Below are 779 nucleotides of genomic sequence, written 5' to 3'. Positions count from 1 at the left end.
GGTGGCTCTTGTGCAGACAAGAACAAAGCTGCTACAGCTGTTCGCATGATATAGACAAAAGGCTAGATCAACGGTTCTCAACCTGTGGTCACGATCCCTTTGGAGGTCGAACGGCCCTTTCACAGGGGTCACCCCATTCTTAACAGTAGCAAATTACAGTGATGAAGTAGCAACAAAAATATTTTTATGGTTGGGGGGGGCAGTGGTCACCACAACATGAGGAACAGTATTAAAGGGTCACAGCATTAGGAAGGTTGAGAACTGGGCTAGATGGAAACATGCAGCAAAATTAAAGCATTCTTGTTAAGAGAAGCAGGAGATGAGATGGGAAATGCCCATGGAGGGCCCTGGATAACCCACGGAGGGCTCACCCTGTAGGTCCAGCAGTCTCTGTTTCTCTGCTTTTGCATAAAAACCCTCTATGGAATAAGTTAAAGTCCAAATCCTTGGTCTCACCACTCAAATTTCTGATTCATGGGTCCATGATGGGACCCAGAATAGGCTGACCTTCAGGAGCATGATAAACATATCTGGGGTACACATGGATTGAAAGTGCCATTTTAGGCAGTGGGGGGCCATGGCAGGTTATGTGGTGGTGCACTAAAGTGTGGCCAAGAGGTGAATGGGGAGGAAGAGAGAAAAGCAAACTATAAAGGGGACAGAATCCAGAGGTTGCTCTTAAGGCTCTTTGCAGCCTGCTAGCGGCCCCTCCCAAAGGAGCATGCTCAGCGGCATTCTTGCAGGCATCCTTTCCCTCCAGGTTCACCCTGATCTGGGGG

This window comes from Echinops telfairi, unplaced genomic scaffold (assembly GCF_000313985.2).
Source record: "Echinops telfairi isolate 266 unplaced genomic scaffold, ASM31398v2 ScPeMD7_7;HRSCAF=31, whole genome shotgun sequence".
Lineage (NCBI taxonomy): Eukaryota > Metazoa > Chordata > Mammalia > Afrosoricida > Tenrecidae > Echinops > Echinops telfairi.
This window is presented reverse-complemented; position numbering follows the sequence as displayed.